This window comes from Lissotriton vulgaris, chromosome 4_1 (genome assembly GCF_964263255.1).
Source record: "Lissotriton vulgaris chromosome 4_1, aLisVul1.2, whole genome shotgun sequence".
NCBI classification, from domain to species: domain Eukaryota; kingdom Metazoa; phylum Chordata; class Amphibia; order Caudata; family Salamandridae; genus Lissotriton; species Lissotriton vulgaris.
Window position 1 is genome coordinate 1066358777 of NC_141691.1, and position 23856 is coordinate 1066382632.

General features: G+C 47.2%; 1 protein-coding gene across 1 annotated transcript in view; it reads left to right on the forward strand.

Annotated features, from left to right (window-relative positions):
* ANKRD33B (ankyrin repeat domain 33B) overlaps window positions 1-23856 on the forward strand; it is a 316496-nt gene that overhangs the window by 257580 nt on the left and 35060 nt on the right. The window lies entirely within an intron of this gene.

The window sequence follows — 23856 nt, forward strand, 5'->3', positions numbered from 1 at the left end:
CCTGCTGATGCTGATGTACTGCCTTTTCCTTCAATTTTCTGCCGTTCTCTTTCAAACCTCTTGGCTGACAAGGCTAGCCAACGTTTGTACTTTGGAACATGTTCATCATCAAAAGGAAAGAATGCTTGGCCTGCCAGCGCCTTTTTGTAGCGTGGATCCAGAATAGTAGCACAAATGTAATGCTGTTCTGAGTGGATCATTTTAAGACGTTTATCACCTTGAAGGAGCTCTAATAATTTCTCAGCCAGAACAAAAGAGTCTTGGTTTTTTACATCTTTTTCAAACACAGAACACACCTCCTTCAGTTGGTGCTCCAGCATGTACAACAATGGGATAGCTTTTCCCATATTACAGTCCTCCTTGCTGACTGCACGCGTGAAGAACTCAAAAGGACGAAGCATGCGTGTCAGGCTTTGAACTATGTTCCATTGCGCCGCACCCATCCTCAAGTCCTCCTGAGCTGTACCCTCTGTTAAGAAATATTGATCGATTACTGTATACTGCTCATACAGACGCTCAAGCATGTAGAAGGTTGAGTTCCAACGTGTTACCACCTCCTGGATGAGTGCTTTCACTGGCATTTGACGTTGATATAGCAGGCTCCTCAGCTGCTTCCGGGCCTTAAAAGAATGGCTGAAATGGTTGCACATTTTTCGGCAGGTGTCCAATACTCTGTACGCTGCACTGTCTTTATTACCCAAGAATTTTTGGACAACCAGGTTTATACAGTGCGCCAAACACGGCACTCTGAAATACTCACCCAGCCTCATGGCCTTAACTATATTGGTGCCATTGTCCGTGGAAACATAACCAACCTGGCGTTTTTTTGGGGACAGCCACTTAAGGACCTTTGTGTTAAAGACATCCAAAATGTTTTCTGCTGTGTGACGTTTCTCCAAACCAAACATGGCTAGTGTTGCATGTTTCCGAGCAGCTTTAAAAACAATGTCCGGGTCAACACCTGTGTTTAGCTTTGCTTTAACCACTGAAAAAGAGACCCAGTGTGCAGTGATGCACATGTAATCAGCGCCTGCGCCACTGGTCCACATGTCTGTTGTCAGATGTATAGTGTGAACAGCACTCTTCTGCAAAGCTGCCCCAATCACCTCTAGAACATCTTCATGTCAAAAGCAACATCTCCTACTTACAATATTTCTCGGCCTTCGGTCCAAACGCGCTGCGTAGCTAGGCCATAAGTCGGGGTTGCCACCACGGATTTCCTGAAAAGCAAATGCAATCAAGATTAGAGTGTCCCAGCAGTGCTGACAGACCCCGAAACTCCCCCACAAACAGACGGAACCCCCCCTAAGAGCACCTCAAAGGCAAGCAAGTCAGCAAAAACACTAAAAAATGTGCGCCTCGAATTTGGTCCAAACCACTTTTATCCAGTATTAGAGCTTCCCAACAATGGCCCCAGAGCCGTCAACCCAAGAGAAAACGAGTAGAAGACCCCCAAAAAACCGCAGCGGACTGACCAAAGACCCACCGCCACATTAGGATGGCTGGTGGGTCCTGGTTTACGTCCGCAGCTTTTCCGCCGCAGTCAGATTACAACCGCGGCGGAAAAGCTCTAATATGGTGACGGTGTCTTCCAGACACCGTCCACCATATTAGGATGGCCAGTGAGTTATGCTTTTCCGCGGCGGGTTTTCTGCCGTGGAAAAGCATATGGAACTTCACTGCGGGGGCCCGTTGCGGGCCCCCTAGGTGAAGGTGGCGTGGGGGGTGCACATGGGGGGTACCTATGGTACCCCCTGCATTTGCATGTAGAAATCGGCAGGCCCCGCGCGGTGCCTGCCTCTTTCTGCATGCAAATGCAATGCGTGCATTTTTAACATTGCCACGGGTGCAGCTTGAAGCTGCACCCGCCGCAATGTTAAAAATAGAGGATGTGACCGCCAGGGTGGCGGTCACATCCTAATTGCACAGGAGGGAACTCCGCATGCCATGCGGAGGTTCCCTCCTGCTCTGGGGTCGCGGACGGACGCAAGTCCGTCCGCGATCCTAATCGACCCCTTAGTCATTTTTTCCCAAATTTCCCAAATCACTCCGCGCGCGCTCTGCAGCTAGGCCCTAACTCCCCTCTGCCACCATGGATTTGCTTCAAACCTCTTGCAATGTAAAGTATCCATAGCCAGCAGTGCTCCCAGACCCCGAAAACCACCCACAAACACCAGGAAGCCCCCCAAACCGGCCCCTGAAAACGCTACATTGAGCAAAATGTCAGAAATAGCAACAAAAAAAATCGGCCTGGATTTTGTCCCAACCACTTCCACCCGGTATTAGACCTTCCCAGGAATGGCCCAAGACCCGCCAACCCACCCGCCAAAAAGCATAACACCCCCAAACAGGCCAAAAGCAACATCTCCTACTTACACTATTTCTCGGCCTTCGGTCCAAACGCGCTGCGTAGCTAGGCCATAAGTCGGGGTTGCCACCACGGATTTCCTGAAAAGCAAATGCAATCAAGATTAGAGTGTCCCAGCAGTGCTGACAGACCCCGAAACTCACCCACAAACAGACGGAACCCCCCCTAAGAGCACCTCAAAGGCAAGCAAGTCAGCAAAAACACAAAAAAATGTGTGCCTCGGATTTGGTCAAAACCACTTTTATCCGGTATTAGAGCTTCCCAACAATGGCCCCAGAGCCGTCAACCCAAGAGAAAACGAGTAGAAGACCCCCAAACAGCCAAAGAGCAAAAGTACAAAAATTGGGACTAAGGGGGTCATTACGATTGCGGTTTGTCCGCATCCTCGGGGCCGGCTGAAGCCACCGCCGGCCCCGAGGATGCGGAAAAACCACAGCGGACTGACCAAAGACCCACCGCCACATTAGGATGGCTGGTGGGTCCTGGTTTACGTCCGCAGCTTTTACGCAGCAGTCAGATTACAACTGCGGCGGAAAAGCTCTAATATGGTGACGGTGTCTTCCAGACGTGTCAGAGCTCCGCAGGCAGACGCCGGGAGACTCGTTTTTAAAAATTTGTGTGAAATTGATTTTACCTGTGTGTAACCTACAAGTAGCCTGTTGCCTACGCTACCTTAATCCCTAAAACCCAAACAGCGTCCTTGGACGACTGCAACGACCCCCTGATCGCCTCCCCAGCGACGCTCAGGCCACGCCCACTTTCGAGGCCACGCCCCCCCCGCCTATATTATGTGTTGCCAGCGGAAGCGCAGCGGACGAGCGCAGCGGGAGCGCCGTTTGCGCGCCGAAGGCGCGCCTAAGGCAAGCCCGTCTGCGCCCGTCCGCGCCACGACCGGGCCTAGGGCACGCCACGCTGCCCAATCTAAGGTATGTACCAACCCAATGCCTACACTAACGAGAGAAAAAATCCTCTCCCTAAACAACAACTGTAAAAACTGTCATAATGTGATCAATGTCGAAAACTGGTCAGGGCCTCTAAGCTGCCACTCATGTAAAACCACTCTCACCCCAGAGAAATGGTCACCCGCTACGGAAGACTTGACCCTGATCCGAGGAGCCCTAATCAACGCTAGGTCAATATGTAAAAATGGAGCTCATATCTATGACCTCATCACAGAAAACGACTTTGACCTACTATTTGTAACTGAAACCTGGCTAAAAGCATGGTGCAACCCTGTTATAGCCCAGGCTGTTCCACATGGATACCTCATCCAACGTGCTGACAGACAGGAACAAAGAGGTGGTGGCCTTGCTATTATCCACCGGGACTCCATAAAATGCTCCACGTTCGAGATATCGGACATTAAGGGAGCAGAAAGCATAGGTTTTCGCATCCAGATAAATGATGAAAACACCTTTGCCGGTGCCCTCATCTACCGCCCACCAGGACCACAGAACGGTTTTTCACTTAGTTTTGAAGAGGCACTCAGCACTCTCGCCATGAAATACGCCAACTTCACCGTTTTGGGCGACTTAAATTTCCACCTGGACAAAGTCAATGACCCTAACACAATATGGCTCAATGAACTCACCGATATTTTGGGACTGGAAATACGGACCAAGAAGCCCACGCATAAAGCAGGCCACATCCTGGACTGCATTTGCACCAATCTCACTACCCTTACTACAGCAACTCCTCTGCCGCAAACGTGGACTGACCACTGGCTAATCCCCTTTAACCTCGCTCTTAAAAAAAGGACAAACATTCCCAAACCAAGAATTGATACTCAGGCACAGACAGACTGGAAAAAACTAGCAAACTCCCCCAATCTGCACCTCGTTGCCGAGAAATTAAAACCCCTCCCCACTGGTTGCACTGAAACAGATTACAGCAATTTCTGCACATGGATCACAAATCTCGGAAAACCCCCCAATCCGCAAATAGTGAGAAAAAAGCATAACAAAAAATGTGCCCCATGGTTCTCCCCCCACCTCAAAGACAAGCGCTCAGAGGTTAGAACCCTCGAAAAGAAATGGCGTCGCACCTATAGCGACTCTGAACTCCTACATTACAAAACTGCTAGGAAACATTATCACGAAATGATAAAAATCGCCAAAAAAGAACATTTCCTTGAAGCCATCACTAAGTCTAACAACAATCAAAAGCAAATCTTCAAAATAGTCGATGACTTCATGAATCCCAGAATTCTTAGGCAAGAGATCCCACCCTCTCTCGCCCTGTGCAACTCAATTGCAGACTATTTCGAACAAAAAATTCAAAACCTAATTAAAGATTTTCCAGACCCCCCCGAATCCCTTTTACACGAAAACCTACCAACAACCAACAAAAACCCGCAGCTAAGCAATTTTGCCCCGGTCAACATGGAGGAAACTCGCCAAGCTATCCTATCTACCAAGTCAGGCTCCCCGTTTGATCCGTGTCCCCCTTTGCTACTCCAAACCATAGTGGACACTGTGAATCCCACTATAAACAATATTATTAATTCCTCCCTTGCTACCGCTGCCATTCCCTCTGAATGGAAACTCGCTGCCGTGAAACCCCTTCAAAAGAAAACCCTTGCCGACCCCACCACACTTTCCAACCTCCGCCCTATATCGCTGCTCCCTCTACTGTTTAAACTCACAGAGTCAGCTGTAAACAAACAGTTGACTGCATTTCTGGAGGAAAACAATCTACTACATCCTAACCAAGCAGGCTTCAGAGCAAAACACTCCACGGAGTCAGCCCTCCTACATACAGTAGAGACCCTCAAGACAGCAATGGACCAAGGCAAAAAAGCCGTCATGATCTTGCTCGACCTGTCGGCGGCCTTTGATACGGTTTCCCATCCCGTATTAATTGGCCGCCTGGCAAACCTGGGAATTGCAGGAACCGCCCTAAACTGGCTAAAAAACTTCCTTAGCCATAGAAAGCAAGTCACCTTATTGGGAAACTATCGGTCAGGCGAGAAGGCACTAAACACAGGGGTGCCACAGGGCTCTAGCCTAAGCCCAATTCTTTTTAACTTATATATGACCCCCCTGATAGAACTCATCAGCTCCTTCAACATCAGCACAATATCTTATGCCGATGATACGCAGCTCATCCTGGTCCAAGACAACACTACCTCAGCTGAAGAAAATCTGAAAGCCTGTCTTACCGCCACTTTTGAATGGATGAGAACCCACCACCTCAAGTGCAACTCAGGAAAAACAGAAATCCTCCCTTTCGGTCAAGATAATTTCTTCTGCCCGAAACAGTGGTGGCCCCAAGATGCTGAGGTCCCGCCAAACACAATCAAATCAGCCCGCAACCTCGGGATTAGGTTTGATGAAGCCCTCACTTTCAAGCAACAAGCAGGTACCGTGGCAGGGTCCTGCTTTAACATCATCAAGGGCTTAAGAAGGTTCTTCGACCTCCTTCCCCTGGCGGCCAGGAAGACAATCGCTGTGGCCCTCATCACATCCCGCCTGGATTACTGCAATAGCATCTATGCAGGTTCCAATAAAAGCGTCCTGCACAAACTGCAGATGGTGCAGAATACCGCAGCCCGCTTAGTACTAAGGCTGCCCAGGAGGTCATCTGCCTCAGCTGCACTTAGAACCCTACACTGGCTGCCCGTTCATAAGAGAGTACTATTTAAAATCCTGCTCATCACCTTCAGAGCCTACCACCAGTCGGGTCCCTCCTACCTGTCCCAAAGGTTTGGAAAACACACCCCCTCTCGTTCACTCAGGTCTTCCAACCTGAACCTACTGGTGGTCCCTAGATTCAGGCTCGCAACCAAAGGTGGCAAATCGCTAGGTTTTCTGGGAGCTAGAGCCTGGAACAAACTCCCCTCCCAGATGCGTCAGATCCCCTCTGAAATCCTGTTTCGCAAGGCCCTCAAAACCTGGATTTTTAATGCGCCTGACACGTTAGTCCTAAAACTAATCTAACCTAACTCTCCTTAGTTCTTTCTGTCAGCACTTTCCCTTTTCTTTTTCCAATGACACTCTCACCACAGCGCCAAGATGCTCCTTGGAGTGTAAGCCGCGCTTTACAAAAACTACATCATATCATATCATATCATATCACACCGTCCACCATATAAGGATGGCCAGTGAGTTATGCTTTTCCGCGGCGGGTTTTCTGCCGTGGAAAAGCATACGGAACTTCACTGCGGGGGCCCGTTGCGGGTCCCCTAGGTGAAGAGGGGGTGGGGGTGCACATGGGGGGTTCCTATGGTACCCCCCTGCATTTGCATGCAGAAAGCGGCAGGCACCGCGCGGTGCCTGCCACTTTCTGCATGCAAATGCAATGCGTGCATTTTTAACATTGCCGCGGGTGCAGCTTGAAGCTGCACCCGCCGCAATGTTAAAAATAGAGGATGTGACCGCCAGGGTGGCGGTCACATCCTAATTGCACAGGAGGGAACTCCGCATGCCATGCGGAGGTTCCCTCCTGCTCTGGGGTCGCGGACGGACGCAAGTCCGCCCACGATCCTAATCGACCCCTTAGTCATTTTTTCCCAAGTTTCCCAAATCACTCCGCGCGCGCTCTGCAGCTAGGCCCTAACTCCCCTCTGCCACCATGGATTTGCTTCAAACCTCTTGCAATGTAAAGTATCCATAGCCAGAAGTGCTCCCAGACCCCGAAAACCACCCACAAACACCAGGAAGCCCCCCAAACCGGCCCCCGAAAATGCTACATTGAGCAAAATGTCAGAAATAGCAACAAAAAAAATCGGCCTGGATTTTGTCCCAACCACTTCCACCCGGTATTAGACCTTCCCAGAAATGGCCCAAGACCCGCCAACCCACCCGCCAAAAAGCATAACACCCCCAAACAGGCCAAAAGCAACATCTCCTACTTACAATATTTCTCGGCCTTCGGTCCAAACGCGCTGCGTAGCTAGGCCATAAGTCGGGGTTGCCACCACGGATTTCCTGAAAAGCAAATGCAATCAAGATTAGAGTGTCCCAGCAGTGCTGACAGACCCCGAAACTCACCCACAAACAGACAGAACCCCCCCTAAGAGCACCTCAAAGGCAAGCAAGTCAGCAAAAACACTAAAAAATTTGCGCCTCGGATTTGGTCCAAACAACTTTTATCCGGTATTAGAGCTTCCCAACAATGGCCCCAGAGCCGTCAACCCAAGAGAAAACGAGTAGAAGACCCCCAAACAGCCAAAGAGCAAAAGTACAAAAATGGGGACTTAGTCATTTTTTCCTAAATTTCCCAAATCACTCCGCGCGCGCTCTGCAGCTAGGCCCTAACTCCCCTCTGCCACCATGGATTCGCTTCAAACCTCTTGCAATGTAAAGTATCCATAGCCAGCAGTGCTCCCAGACCCCAAAAACCACCCACAAACACCAGGAAGCCCCCCAAACCGGCCCCCAAAAACGCTACATTAAGCAAAATGTCAGAAATAGCACAAAAAAAATCGTCCTGGATTTTGTCCCAACCACTTCCACCCGGTATTAGACCTTCCCAGGAATGGCCCAAGACCTGCCAAAAAACATAACAGCCCCAAACAGGCCAAAAGCAACATCTCCTACTTACAATATTTCTCGGCCTTCGGTCCAAACGCGCTGCGTAGCTAGGCCATAAGTCGGGGTTGCCACCACGGATTTCCTGAAAAGCAAATGCAATCAAGATTAGAGTGTCCCAGCAGTGCTGACAGACCCCGAAACTCACCCACAAACAGACGGAACCCCCCCTACGAGCACCTCAAAGGCAAGCAAGTCAGCAAAAACACTAAAAAATTTGCGCCTCGGATTTGGTCCAAACCACTTTTATCCGGTATTAGAGCTTCCCAACAATGGCCCCAGAGCCGTCATCTCACCTGAAAAGAGGTACAACAACACCCCCACAAGTGCTGAGTCTTTCTTCATTGGGCGTAAACCAGCCCTCTGCTTTGATGGAAATAGTAGTCTGGAGGAGGAGGATAGAGGAGCATGTTCTTCTGAACTTGTGAACCTGAGGAATGCAGACTGCGGCACCTTCAAATCAATTAGCAAACAAGTGAAGACAGTTCTGCTGATGGGCTTGTTTTTGTGATTATCTGATTAAAGTTTGAATTATATTAACTGTGCACAACAAAGAAAGACAGACACACAGGAATAAAAGTGAATAAGGACGAAAAAGAAAGTTATTGATTCGTTGTCTCATTTTCAGGGCTCGGTATCACGGTCCAGGAATAAGAATAAGGCTTCGTCATCATACTCTGCGAATTCAGGCAGGGTGAGCTCAGTGTCACCTGACAGAGTAGAAATTCCCTCATCTATGTTGCTGGCCACCTCGTCTTCATCCGGCGCGCTTTCTCGTACTCTGAAATCTGGTGGTATGAGGTGCTGATTCATCTTGATCATTGTTAACCTCTCCACATTTTTGGGCGAGAGGCGGCTCCGTTTGGAAGTTACAATGCCACCAGCAGCACTGAAAACACGTTCAGAAGACACGCTTGCGAGTGGGCAAGACAAGTAGTTTAAAGCCAGGTTGGTGAGCTGTGGCCACAATTCTTTTTTCCCATGCCAATACGCCAATGGGTCAGCATTAACATAGACCTCTGTTGAGTCATTCAGATAGTCCTTCACCATCGACTCAAGGTCCTCATCCAAGGTTCCGTCACTTTGCTTAGCTGTTGCTGTGCCTGTGACCTTTTGAGAACCAAACCCAAGCCGAGCTAGCCAATCCTCTTCAGCCTCCAATGTTTCTGTTGTGTCTGGTGCAGATGATCCGGTTGCCAGTGTCTTTAACGGCTGAGAGGTCACTTGTGCCACAGCCACAGGTGCAGAAGTGGATTGTTTTGACTGGGGATGGCCTGCTGATGCTGATGTACTGCCTTTTCCTTCAATTTTCTGCCGTTCTCTTTCAAACCTCTTGGCTGACAAGGCTAGCCAACGTTTGTACTTTGGAACATGTTCATCATCAAAAGGAAAGAATGCTTGGCCTGCCAGCGCCTTTTTGTAGCGTGGATCCAGAATAGTAGCACAAATGTAATGCTGTTCTGAGTGGATCATTTTAAGACGTTTATCACCTTGTAGGAGCTCTAATAATTTCTCAGCCAGAACAAAAGAGTCTTGGGTTTTTACATCTTTTTCAAACACAGAACACACCTCCTTCAGTTGGTGCTCCAGCATGTACAACAATGGGATAGCTTTTCCCATATTACAGTCCTCCTTACTGACTGCACGCGTGAAGAACTCAAAAGGACGAAGCATGCGTGTCAGGCTTTGAACTGTGTTCCATTGTGCCGCACCCATCCTCAGGTCCTCCTGAGCTGTACCCTCTGTTAAGAAATATTGATCGATTACCGTATACTGCTCATACAGACGCTCAAGCATGTAGAAGGTTGAGTTCCAACGTGTTACCACCTCCTGGATGAGTGCTTTCACTGGCATTTGACGTTGATATAGCAGGCTCCTCAGCTGCTTCCGGGCCTTAAAAGAATGGCTCAAATGGTTGCACATTTTTCGGCAGGTGCCCAATACTCTGTACGCTGCACTGTCTTTATTACCCAAGAATTTTTGGACAACCAGGTTTATACAGTGCGCCAAACACGGCACTCTGAAATACTCACCCAGCCTCATGGCCTTAACTATATTGGCGCCATTGTCCGTGAAAACATAACCAACCTGGCGTTTTTTTGGGGACAGCCACTTAAGGACCTTTGTGTTAAAGACATCCAAAATGTTTTCTGCTGTGTGACGTTTCTCCAAACCAAACATGGCTAGTGTTGCATGTTTCCGAGCAGCTTTAAAAACAATGTCCGGGTCAACACCTGTGTTTAGCTTTGCTTTAGCCCCTGAAAAAGAGACCCAGTGTGCAGTGATGCACATGTAATCAGCGCCTGCGCCACTGGAACACATGTCTGTTGTCAGATGTATAGTGTGAACAGCACTCTTCTGCAAAGCTGCCCCAATCACCTCCAGAACATCTTCATGTAGTGCTGGAACCGCAACTCGGGCAAAATAGAACCGGCTGGGAACCTTCCATTTAGGGCAGAGGGCTGCCACTAATTCTAGAAAACCAACCCCTTCTACAAAAGAAAAAGGGAGAAGGTCCAGAGCTAGCATTTTAGCCAGCTTAGTGTTATACAGACGCGTCAGTGGGTGGTTGCGTTCATATTGCGCTTCTGTAAACAACATATTTTTAATGTTGCCCTGGACCAAGGATTTACGGGATGATGATGATATCTTCGACCCTGTTACGCTCGCTGATGAACTTTTTCGCATTGATGTCTCACTCTCTCCCACACTCTTAGTGCGGCTCACATGGGGTGTGCTGCTGACAGGGGTACTGGGTGTAAGTGAAGTGTTTGAATCGTCTTCTTCCTCCTCATCATCATCAGATGAAAAATCAACGTTTTCATTACGTGCAATTCGGGCTTCCTTGACCGCCTCTAGGTGCGCAAACCATTGGACAGCGTGCGTTCTCCTAAGATGACCTCTCTGGCCTCCGGTACCATAGTTGGTACCAAACTTACCACGACTAACTCGAAGCTTACAAATGCTACAAATGGCTACGTTTTCCTTTTTTGGGCAAACACTAAAGAAGTCCCGAACTGGAGACTTGAAATTTCTTTGGGGGCCGGAGGAGGCGACGATACTGGTTGTTGTGGTCCTGCTGCTAATGCCAGATGAAGTGGAGGATGTGGATTGCCGAACTTCAGTACGTTTTGCACTTTCACCACCACTAATTGAGGTCGAGGTGGATGGAGGTCCCTTCTTGCGAGGAAGAAATATGGAAGCGGTAGGTGTTGGTGTACTACTCCAAATCTAATGATTGTTGTGTTTCCATTTCCATTGCCTCCTCGTCGACATCATCATCACGCTCAGCAGCTTCTCGGGATAGGGTCAAAATGTCTCTTTGCTGCATGCCCGCTGGGGCTGCAGTGACCTTTATGATGACTGCCTCATCGTCGTCATCGTGAGAGGCTTCACCAGCAGCAGTATCCGTCACTTCTTGTTGAGCCTCATCACACTCCATAGCTATAAGTTTTTCGACGACCGTCCTTTTACGCTTAGGTGCCTTTGTCAGATCATGGTGTGCCTCACTCTCAGACGGCAGTGGTGCTGGTTCCCAATTGGGATCCGTATCATCAGAAGGAGGTGGGCTTGAAGAAGATGTAGACACCAACCTTGATCTTTTCCTTGCTAGGGATGTGGAAGACAATGAATGATCATCAGGAGGAGTGGCTTCCAATGATACCTCTGCTTGATTGTCGATTTCCTGATGTGCCCCTACTTCGGGAGGAACAACTATTGTGAGCACTTGTGACCCTCCATGCACCTCTGCTTGCGCATCTCCTTGTGCTGCCTCTCCTTCCACATGTACTTGGGCTTGTACTTGCACATGGTGTAGTTGTTGCGGCTGTGGTTGTTCAACACTTGTCAGATGACTTACAACAAGCTGTGTTGATTCAGGGACATTGCTGCTACTTTCTTGCGATGAGCCAACATCACTGGTCGATGGTGATTGGAGAAGTACACTGACTGCCTCTGAAGCACTCAAGGGCTTTGACTTAAGTTGGCGTGGTGGTGGAGGCACTGAACCCAATGGAGCGGGGGTGCTGCTCCCAGCTTGGTCCCCAGCAGATCCTGCTGCTGCAGGCGTACTTTTTTTTTTGCTCCCAAAAAACGTGGCGGTTGGCACACCAGCCTACTTGGTAACTTGCTTCTTCTGCTCCTTACTAGCAACTTTCTTGCTAGAGGAGCTACGGAGACCTTTTTTTGGGGCCATCTTCTTCAGAGCAGGTCAGACAGCAGGCCGCAGTTGCACGAATTGTAGAGTTGTCTGAGGCCAGACGTGACGTCGCGTGACGTTATGCTGCACACACACACCGCTGCAGGACTTCTTCCTGGCACTGGTGGTTCTCTTGAGTCTTGTGCACCTAAAAACAATGGAGACAGAGGAACATCAGTTCAGTTATACACCCCAAAAAAATCGAAAAAAAACCCAGAAAAATCAGCACAATCCCATTCCATCCATGCCCTCCATGATGTTTAAGTTCAAGACACCCCACAGAAAGACTAGGCCCATGCAAGACTCAATACCCCTGGTGAAAAGGCCACAAGTACAGCCCCCAAAAACGAAAATCACTGAAAAATCAGCACAATCCCATTCCATCCATGCCCTCCATGATGTTTAAGTTCAAGACACCCCACAGAAAGACTAGGCCCATGCAAGACTCACTACCCCTGGGCATAAAGGTTGAAAAGTAGGCAAAATGGTTGCAGGCCTAACAACAATGCCTACATTCAAAATGGCCACTTGCCTCCCAGCACATGGCCAGGGCCTGTAGCAGCACTCAAAATGGCCCCCAGCCACATGGCCTGTCCCTCCCCATGAACACCCCCAAAAATCGAAAAACACTGCAAAATCAGCACAATCCCATTCCATCCATGCCCTCCATGATGTTTAAGTTCAAGACACCCCACAGAAAGACTAGGCCCATGCAAGACTCAATACCCCTGGTGAAAAGGCCACAAGTACAGCCCCAAAAAACGAAAATCGCTGAAAAATCAGCACAATCCCATTCCATCCATGCCCTCCATGATGTTTAAGTTCAAGACACCCCACAGAAAGACTAGGCCCATGCTAGACTCAAATACCCCTGGTGAAAAGGCCACAAGTACAGCCCCCAAAAACGAAAATCACTGAAAAATCAGCACAATCCCATTCCATCCATGCCATCCATGATGTTTAAATTCAAGACAACCCACAGAAAGACTAGGCCCATGCAAGACTCACTACCCCTGGGCATAAAGGTTGAAAAGTAGGCAAAATGGTTGCAGGCCTAACAACAATGCCTGCATTCAAAATGGCCACTTGCCTCCCTGCACATGGCCAGGGCCTGTAGCAGCACTCAAAATGGCCCCCAGCCACATGGCCTGTCCCTCCCCATGAACACCCCCAAAAATCGAAAAACACTGAAAAATCAGCACAATCCCATTCCATCCATGCCCTCCATGATGTTTAGGTTCAAGACACCCCACAAAAAGACTAGGCCCATGCTAGACTCAATACCCCTGGTGAAAAGGCCACAAGTACAGCCCCCAAAAACGAAAATCACTGAAAAATCAGCACAATCCCATTCCATCCATGCCCTCCATGATGTTTAAATTCAAGACAACCCACAGAAAGACTAGGCCCATGCAAGACTCACTACCCCTGGGCATAAAGGTTGAAAAGTAGGCAAAATGGTTGCAGGCCTAACAACAATGCCTGCATTCAAAATGGCCACTTGCCTCCCTGCACATGGCCAGGGCCTGTAGCAGCACTCAAAATGGCCCCCAGCCACATGGCCTGTCCCTCCCCATGAACACCCCCAAAAACTGGAAAAACACTGAAAAATCAGCACAATCCCTTTCCATCCATGCCCTCCATGATGTTTAAGTTCAAGACACCCCACAAAAAGACTAGGCCCATGCTAGACTCAATACCCCTGGTGAAAAGGCCACAAGTACAGCCCCCAAAAACGAAAATCACTGAAAAATCAGCACAATCCCATTCCATCCATGCCCTCCATGATGTTTAAGTTCAAGACACCCCACAGAAAGACTAGGCCCATGCAAGACTCACTACCCCTGGGCATAAAGGTTGAAAAGTAGGCAAAATGGTTGCAGGCCTAACAACAATGCCTACATTCAAAATGACCACTTGCCTCCCAGCACATGGCCAGGGCCTGTAGCAGCACTCAAAATGGCCCCCAGCCACATGGCCTGTCCCTCCCCATGAACACCCCCAAAAATCGAAAAACACTGCAAAATCAGCACAATCCCATTCCATCCATGCCCTCCATGATGTTTAAGTTCAAGACACCCCACAGAAAGACTAGGCCCATGCAAGACTCAATACCCCTGGTGAAAAGGCCACAAGTACAGCCCCAAAAAACGAAAATCACTAAAAAATCAGCACAATCCCATTCCATCCATGCCCTCCATGATGTTTAAGTTCAAGACACCCCGCAGAAAGACTAGGCCCATGCTAGACTCAAATACCCCTGGTGAAAAGGCAACAAGTACAGCCCCCAAAAACGAAAATCACTGAAAAATCAGCACAATCCCATTCCATCCATGCCCTCCATGATGTTTAAATTCAAGACACCCCACAGAAAGACTAGGCCCATGCAAGACTCACTACCCCTGGGCATAAAGGTTGAAAAGTAGGCAAAATGGTTGCAGGCCTAACAACAATGCCTGCATTCAAAATGGCCACTTGCCTCCCTGCACATGGCCAGGGCCTGTAGCAGCACTCAAAATGGCCCCCAGCCACATGGGCTGTCCCTCCCCATGAACACCCCCAAAAATCGAAAATCACTGAAAAATCAGCACAATCCCATTCCATCCATGCCCTCCATGATGTTTAAGTTCAAGACACCCCACAAAAAGACTAGGCCCATGCTAGACTCAATACCCCTGGTGAAAAGGCCACAAGTACAGCCCCCAAAAACGAAAATCACTGAAAAATCAGCACAATCCCATTCCATCCATGCCCTCCATGATGTTTAAATTCAAGACAACCCACAGAAAGACTAGGCCCATGCAAGACTCACTACCCCTGGGCATAAAGGTTGAAAAGTAGGCAAAATGGTTGCAGGCCTAACAACAATGCCTGCATTCAAAATGGCCACTTGCCTCCCTGCACATGGCCAGGGCCTGTAGCAGCACTCAAAATGGCCCCCAGCCACATGGCCTGTCCCTCCCCATGAACACCCCCAAAAATCGAAAATCACTGAAAAATCAGCACAATCCCATTCCATCCATGCCCTCCATGATGTTTAAGTTCAAGACACCCCACAGAAAGACTAGGCCCATGCTAGACTCAAATACCCCTGGTGAAAAGGCCACAAGTACAGCCCCAAAAAACGAAAATCACTGAAAAATCAGCACAATCCCAATCCATCCATGCCCTCCATGATGTTTAAGTTCAAGACACCCCACAGAAAGACTCAGTCCACCCACCACTGAGTACCCCTGGGCAAAAGGCCCCAAAACAGCCCAAAAATCGAAAATTCCAAAATTGTAGTTGCAGCAACTGTAATGCCCCAAACAAACTTACTTGTAAAATTTCTAATCCAAAAGTGATCCAAAGAAAGTAAAAAAGGCCTCAAATCCAAATATCCAGCAGCATCCACAAAAAGTAATCCTTCCAGCTCCAGATCCAAATGAAAAGTGACCAGGAGATGGACAAAGCACTGGGAGGAGCCTGCTGGACAGGAACAGGAAGTTGAAGACTGTGGGGCACTTCCTTCCTCCCACCCCCCTCCCCCCTCCCCAAAATGGACTCCTCGCAAAAAAAGTGCAGGCAAATGTCAACCTAAGGAGTTATTCAGATAAAAATCATCATTTCAAGAAGGTTTATGCTGCTTTCTGGTGGATTTCTTGTGCAGAATTGCAAACTTTATATTTTCGCGTGTGCGAGTTTGTTGCTGCTCGCCGCATCTCAAAGCTCGCAATTGCGAAGTACCGCGAGACGTGATCTCGGCGTACTCGCGTTGACAAACGCTCGCTGCAAAAGTTGGCAAGCCGCGATTACGTAATCGCGCTTGCCAAATTCCCGCGGGATCCGGCAGCAAGATCCAAAATGGCGCAGCACTCGCAAAATATCGAGAAAAACAACTCGGCAAACGATGATAAACGCCGCGCGCCGCAAAATTGGATCACCAAGAAAAAAAAAATCCGCTGCGTGCGAATTTGCGGATTTTGCGGGAAATTCGCAAATCTCGCGGATTGCGAATTTACCGAAAATCCACAAAATCCGCGAGCGTAACGGATTTTCCGCCCATACTTAGTCAGAAGCCATACAGTGACCAGCCACACATCTGTGCCAACTACCTTGACATGTGTATGCCACCAGCACAACACACATGGCTCATTGTCACACTCCCTGACTGTCAAATCCAAGTAGGACCTTCACACATACCCCTCATCTACAAATCTCACACATTCACTACTCAATACCTGTGAGAAACATACATAAAGGTGCAAATATTGTCCTGTGACTTTCCTGGCAGCCAATCACACACCCTAGTGTGTATCTACAAATGTCAGACTCCCACTCAGGGATGTCTGAACCAATGCTGATCAAAAACCAATAGCCAAACACAAATCTCACAAACAACATCACAAAAAGTCCAACAAGCTCAGCCATGTGCAGGCAAACAGTGGATAGACAATGTGACTCTAGACGGTACAGGCAGGGAAGGGTCTGGCTTTCTACTCAGCTATGTGGGTGGGTCCAAATGGAGTATTCATGTCAGGGTTGACCTGGGATTTGTAGTTTTTACTTGCCATGCAGATGTGTCATTGGGGTGTGTTAGATGTTTTTTGAGGCTGAGCCATATATGCAGCCGCACTTGCTAGCCTTGTTGTGTGGTTGCTTTTGACCGCCATTACTCTTTCCGCATGACCACAGCGCTGGAAATGCAATAGTCCGTCCGTCGGCTTTCCCATTCATCATTTGTTGCGATTGTGGCGGTCAGAAACAACTGATCATTCTCTGGTACCGCCATCGTATCGTAATTTCACTTGCCGTCATTCCGCTGGTCGCACATCAGTTTTTGATTTTTACGCAGCATATCTGACGGCCGTGGACATATTTTCAGCTTTTCCAGGCATCCCCAGCAGAGTTTTGTGGAATCCGACCGCTGCGGTCTGATTTTTCTGGCAGTGCATCTTAACCTGACCGCCAGTTTTGGCGCGGTACATGCGGACGGTTATTTACCACTACCACAGCAGTCGGAGTGCTCTTCCGTCCACCATCGTAATCAGCCCCTTAGTCTGGAATGCAACCTGGTGGCCCTCATCACTGGGTAATGCACCCGTCTTCAAACAGGTTGCAAAAAATCTAGGCATACTTGTTGACAGTGCACTCACCATGCAGGACCATGTGCGTGCATTTTGTGGGAAAAGCTTTGCGACACTAAAGCTACTAAAAAGACTCTTTCAAATGATTCACATAGAGTTTAGGAGAACCATCGTCCAAGCCTTGCTTATAAGCAAGATGGACTACGGGAATGTTTTGGTGGGCATGGCAGACTATCTCTTCACTCGATTGCAGTTGATCCAGTATGCGGCTGCCAAGCTGGTATGCAATAAAAGCAAGTACAGCTCAGCATCAGAATGCATGAGGATGCTTCATTGGCTCCCTGTTCATCAAAGGGCCAAATTTAAACTACTAAGCCATGCGCACAAAGTCTACACCATCTTGGCCCCAGAATTCTTCAAGATGGAGTCGAATTTTATGCACCCACGCGGAACTTGAGGTCCCGCCACCAGAGGTGGGCAAAAACTAAACACATCAAGAAGACAAGGGTGGAAGGTTGTTCCTTTTCACACCTAGCAACGACCCACTGGAATGAACTTCCATTAGAAGTTCGGCTTACCAACAACTACCTGGCTTTCAGGAAAAAATGTAAAACGCATCTGTTTCACAAGATCTGACTAGCAACCTTGAGACCCTCTTCCAGAACCCCTCCCTCACTTTGTGTTTGCTCTCCTTAGCGCCGTGATATCCTTACGGACGAATGCTGTGCTGTATAAATAAATAAAATAAATAAGGTATACAAACTGAGAGAGGTTACCTGTCAGAGTTTTGAGTTTGACAGGGCCTGCCTCCTTTTTAGCAATATTGTTTGTCCACTATCACCAAGGTGCGCTTATAGTCAGGGTTGGGTTGAACAATGTCACTACTCCGCATCCAAAACGGAATTCTTACTACTCGGTTTGGCACTAGGCATGCTTTCGTTAATCTTTCTGACTTGTCACTCAGTCCGGAAGTAAAAAGGAAATGTGCAGCAAATTGCTCAATTTCTACATCCATTCACGGTGCATGACAATAAGAGTCAAATCTTTTGTTACTCTTTTTGCTCCCCTCCATTTTACTGGCAATGAACCCTCCTAGGCAGCCTGTATTAGGAAGTTTTAATGCACCTGGGGAATATTAGTTTCTTCCCAGCTCCATGTTTTGAATTTGAATTTGAGGTATCACTATAGAGTAGCACATCTACTTAGGCAAATGTGAAGTCACCTACCTCACACTTTCATCTACCCATACAAGGAAACACTGTACCTCCAAAAAGATGGTACCAGCATTGGGAACACTTTTGCGCCAAGTGTAGCAGGGCTGTATGTCCCTGGAAACCCGTAAGATCCTACACAGCAACAATCCCTTTCTACCTCACATCAAGAAATGAAAACGGTACATAGATGATGTGCTGGTCATATGGGAGGTAGATGAGAGAACAGCTGCCAGGTTCATTACCTGGTTGAATTGCCAGAACAACTACCTAAAAAACCCTAGCACCATCTCAAGGAAGGAACAGGTATTTCTGGACCTCAACATCTACCCAGAAGATGGCATACTGAAAACCACCATAGACTTCCAAATAGGCACAACGTCAGTCAGGGACCATTAGCCACAAGAATTTAGCCTCAACTTCCAGGGGGTTGTGCTATCCACGCTGCAACAAATTTAGGATGGTCGCTCTCGGTGGCACAGAAAAGAATAAAATGTAACACGGCCAACTTGGAAGGCTTTATAATTGACGCAAAAAGCCGGTGGGAAAAAAGCAGTGCAAACCAGACTGACTATCTAAGTGCCTGGGAGCAATTTACGAGCAGTCTTGGACGGGCACATACAAGGAAAGCTAAGACCCACACAACGTCGGATTCCCGAAGTCGCCAAAGACAAAAAAAGCGTCCTAAATTAATGGGCAGTTACGATAAGGCCATGAACCAAAATATCCATATAAAGCTCCTTAAAAGAAACATTAACAAACTACAGCGGAAACTACGAGATGGACCAGACATTGCGGCTCAAAAGGAACTGCAAAAACTAAAACAGAGCAAAAAGAGAATAATTTGGCGGGGAAAAGGGGAAGCAGAGGAAGAGCTAAGGGCTAGGCTTCTTCATGACGCAAAAGGAAACAACACAAGCAAAAGATTCGGGAAAAAAGTCAACACACTCCAGAATTCCCAGTATAGATTCTTACTTAACCGAGGAAGCATGGACCAATTACCTCCAGCCTCACTACAATACTGCGCCAAACTCTGTCATAACTATGCGACAAGAAAATGACAAAAAAACTCAAGCATGCACCCCAAAACTGGCCTCTACATCACCGGCGCTCACCGAAAAACAAATCATAGGCAGGATTTCGAAAGGGAAGCCGGAGGGGGCTCCAGGTCTCAACGGGATCCCTCCTATTTTGTATAAACAAAATCCGGAATTCTGGACAGCGGCCTTACTGCTACTTCTTAAACAGATTACAGACACCACAACAATTCCAGCATCATGGAAAGGCTCCTTAATAGCGCCAAATCATAAGAAAGGCAACGCACAGGACCCCAAAAACTACGACTCGTAGCCTTAATTGACAATGAGGGCAAATAGTATGCTGGTCTTCTCCTAGAGGAGCTCTTGGAATGGTCGAATGAAAACGCTGTAATCCCCATCACCCAGACAGGATTCCGTAAACAAATGGGTACCAAATCAAACATCTTGGCTCTATCACTCCTTATTGATGCCGTTAAGATAGCCAATCTGCCCCTGTATGTATGCTTTATCGATTTTACCTCAGCGTTCGACAACATCAATAGAAATTGACTATAGTCGAAGCTGGAAGAAAGGAAAATTCCACCTGGGTTACTAACACAGCTGATTTCACTACACATGGATACAGGGGTCCAAGTCAAGCTGGGTCCGGGAGATCTCCTGTCAAGGAAAATACGGAGAACAAAGGGCCTTAAACAAGGGTGAGTGTTAGCGCCGACATTATTTAACATCTTTATGTCTGACCTTGCACAGCAGCTGGACGAAAGTAACTCTCACGCCCCAAGCATAGGTGGTCTTACCCTTTCTAATCTAATGTACGCTGATGACATTGTGCTAATCAGTAGAACACCGATAGGGCTACAACATCTAATCAGCACAACCTTCAATTATTCAACAGTGAATCATCAATTTCTCAAAAACAAAAACATCATCAGCAAAGTTCTGCTGGTACATGGGAGGGCTCACACTGGAAACAGTGGAGGAATACAAATACCTGGGCGTAAACGTGGACAGAAAGGGCTCATTTCAACAACAAAAGGAAGCAATAAAACAGAGGGGAACCAGCATAGTGATTGAAGTAAGGAGTCTCAAAATGAAAGCAGTCGGCCGCAGCTACACCCCCCTGCTTCAAGTGATTCATGCAAAATTAACTCCGGCCATAACCTATGGAAGCGTATGCCTCCGAGGGAGGGACGCACACCTACTGAACAGCGCAATAGCGAAGGCCATGAGAATGATTTTCAGCCTGCCCAATTACACCTCGCAGGCACAAATAAGGCTGGAGTTCGGCCTGAGAAGTCAAACGGTGGAACGAATGGGTGCCTATGCCAAAAGATGGCACAAAATCCAGGGAGGAGAAGACGCAAGTCTGAATCATTATCTATGGAAAGAGATAGAAAGTAAGAGCAATGGTGCAGCCGCAAAATATCTAAAGCTTTCAATAAACACCTTGTGCCTACATGAAGCCTAGAAGTGCAGCGGGTCCCACAACACCTTCAAACAGCTAGTCAACAAATCAGTAAGATCAATCTTGTTAATAGAGGACAAATCAAGGCTAGCCACCGGGCTCATGGTTGGATAGTTATCCAAAGCTACACAAGCAGCCTCTGTCAAAGCTATTTAGGAGTTGGGTTCACCAGGCGCACAAAGGAGTAGTTCTTACCCTTACGGCTGGGCTTACTTTCATCACAAAACCACCTCCCTCCATGGAAAAGGCCCCAAGTGACAATGAACTGCCGAATATGTGGGAACGCAAAATAAGACATCCTGCACCTTATATGCACCTGCAAAGGTCTGGACAAAGAGCGCAGATTTCATCTAAAACCGTGCCTTAATAAGCTGGGAATAAGAACATGCCGGCAAGCGGTCAAGGCTTGCTTCGATGGAAAAAACATTCAGCTAAGAAGCCACCTTGTCAAATTCTTGGAGAAAGCAGAAAAGAAACAAGAATGACAGAAGGCAGGCAACGGACAAATCAAGCCCAAAGGGCCAAAGAACATCAGAGTAACCACTCAATATGGGCAAGGTACAGCTACCCGAACAATAGCAGAAGTTGATTGCTATGAACTAATAGACTCCTTCGAATAACAATTTCTTATGCACTAAGCCTACATTACAGCGCGGCTTAAACCCAGGAGCAAGACTTTTAAGACAGCCACCGTAGGCTGAATATTTTTTAATCCATGCCCAGTGTGAAAGAAGTGTAATTCTCTGTAGAAAGTTTTAGTTGCCACATGAAGCTATTATCATTTTATGTCTATTTTTAATACTTATATTTAAATATTGTATAACATGTTATTCTTTGCAACGGTTTTAATTAACTGAGCAATAAAGATTTACTTACTTACTTACCTAAAACCACCACTCACTTCAAAAAAACTTCCAAGAACTGCCTCCTAATATATGACATCTTCCACCCGCAACACCTGCGTGATAACCTGCAACATGGATGAAATTGTACAGAATTGAGTAATTTGAAATCACAAACGATATACAACCAAGAACATTTTTCTGCATTGCAATCTAACCGATTTATTTTCAAAGGACCCCAACACCCGTGATACAATGCAACATTAGGTTTATCCAAGGGCCAAGTCCTTGTACGATTTTCATTCAATGCTTTACAGTCATCTTAATAGAGAAAAACAATTTTCAAAATTCATTACAGTACAAATGGTTGTGATAAATAATTAAAACCAATAAAGTGAATGAAGATACGAGTGGAAAGAATAAACTAGTACATTACTGGAAACTCACTAAGTTAAAAGTCCTCCGCACGTGCCACAGAGAATTTATAAAACAGGAAACGGCAAAGACAATTGAGGCATGAGACTCATATTTTAGTACTCTGTATGCCTCCACGCATTGCACAAAGCCCAACTTCTTACAAAGTTGAATGAGCCAACTGCAGCAAAATAATGCATAAGCAGGACAAAAGAAAAGGACATGTAGCTCAGTTTCTTCCTTATAATTGCAGGCAGGGCATCCACCAGTATGGCTTTTGGACCATTTGCTTGTGTTGGCATGGAGAGGCAAGGTCCCTAATCTAAGCTGCATGTACAAAATACTAGCCAAGGTTGGTTGAATGTCATCCAGGAAAAGTTCCAGTTTGTATTATTTTTTATCAATAGAAACTCTGCTGTTAATCGGCCACAAGAGAGATTTTTCTGAATGACAGAGAGCCTATAGGATCTATAGGTTCTTACCAATTCCAACTGTGAGATTAAGGGACATGACTCCTCAGGTGATTTCCATAGGTCCCCTTTACCCAGCTGGGTACAGAGATCCCTAATGTAGTTAAACCAGTGTGTTTTAGTAATACCAGGGATACTCAAGAGCTCTTTGAGCTTATATCGGTAGGTGGCCAATTCTTGGGTTACCCAGAGGCGGCGCCAAAAAGTTACAGGTCTAAGGGCTATCTCTGCATTAATGGGCCCAAAACCCAAGTTCAAGGGAGTAAGAGGTGTGCTCAGGGGAAGACATAATAGCTGCCTCATGAAGTTATTCTCCACTTTGTTCAGACTAGTGATAGCGCAATGCCCCCACAAATCTGCCCCATACAGTGTAGCACCCATCTCTTGAGTTTTATAGATTTCAACTATTGGCCCCGCTGGTTTAAAAGATGAAGATCTATATTGTTTCATAAGCCTTCCAACTATCTTGTGTATGATCAGCACAGAGGTACTTTTAGTAACATTTCAAATATCAGATTAAAAAGCTGTGTAGAAATATCTCAGTGGATGAAGAAGTATTGTAGTGAACCCAGAAGTTGAAATCTCCTAGAGTACAAAAGTTATTTTTATCCTCCGTTATGCCTTATTTGGTTGTGTAGAGGGAAAGACAAGCAATAACTCCTAGGGTGCTGATGGGAAGGGAAAAAATCTGAAAAAAGAATAATAGTTTGTAATTATGCATATCATTTATATTATTCACACAGCAATGACAATAATGAAATAAATATATGCTATATAAGTAAGTAAAAGAGAGCACGTAATGGGTAACTGTGAAATATGATCCGATATTGCCATCGAGGAGTTCAGGCAACATCTAAACCACGAGGCCGAAAGTCGAGTGGTTTATAAATGTCCTTGAACCCTAAGAGGGTAAAAGAGGACTATGTGATTTATTAATTGGTTTGAGTACACTTCCAGGGCCGGACTGGCCGGAGCGGGCACCGGGCAATCCCCTGGTGCGCCCCAAGGGTTGGGGGCGGTTTTGGGCCTCTTGGGGCCGTTTTTGTTACAGGGCCGTTGCTGCAAAATTGGCCCTGTAACAAAATCGTCCGAAAACCGGTCCTGGCAAAGAGCTCGGCCGCACCCCAACCCCCCTGGGGGATTGAAAGGGGGCCGGACGAGCACTTTGTCAGGGCCAGTTTTTGTTACCACTCCGGCCCTGTACACTTTACAGAGATTTTCAGCAAAATCCTGAGTTTCATTTTTAGTATT